Source organism: Alligator sinensis, unplaced genomic scaffold (genome assembly GCF_000455745.1).
Source record: "Alligator sinensis unplaced genomic scaffold, ASM45574v1 scaffold829_1, whole genome shotgun sequence".
NCBI lineage: Eukaryota > Metazoa > Chordata > Crocodylia > Alligatoridae > Alligator > Alligator sinensis.
This window is the reverse complement of record NW_005842399.1, coordinates 526087-526770: the sequence shown is the minus strand read 5'-3', so window position 1 is coordinate 526770 and position 684 is coordinate 526087.

Here is a 684-nt window from a genome sequence, read left to right as displayed (position 1 = left end):
AGCGTCGTGCCAACCACCACCCACGAGCAGACCCGAGAGAAAGAAAAAATTCTTCCCTCGTTGCTCAGGTTATTTACTTCGGGAACGTGACAGCACTCAGTCAGCGCTCCCTGTTGTTTGTGTGGGACTCGCACCTAGCAACCGGGGAGAGAGAGATGTTTCAGAGGCAGGAAAACGCAGCTCGACAGACGCAGGAATTGGCAGGGTGGGGCCCGGGGAGCGCCTGCGGGGCTCAAAACTATGTCCTTTCAGCTGGGATTTGGAAATCAGCTAGTTGTGTCCCTCTTCAACAGCAAGGAAGTTTCGGTCTCGCAAGGGGATGTGACCTTTAGATTAGATCAAGTGACCAGTTTTGAGTCTTGGATGGTGTCACCCGATAGGCCGCTTACTGTGGATCAGCTTAGAAACAAGCTGCATGCCTCAGTTTACCCGCATCAGGAAGAGTTAATATGCAGTGCCTCCCTCCAAAAAAATACACAAGCTGTTTGTAAGGCTTTGAGGTCTAAATTGCTTAACAGCTATTCAATAGCTTAATGCCTGGAACTCGGGTCTTGTGCCGAAGCCAGCACTGGACGTACACTTCTTACAGTGCCTTTGTATCAGAGGGTCTCATGGTGGTTAGCTCATTTGGGCCCAGACTCAGCAGGGAGGGGAGTATTAAGATACCCATTTCCCAGATAGGGA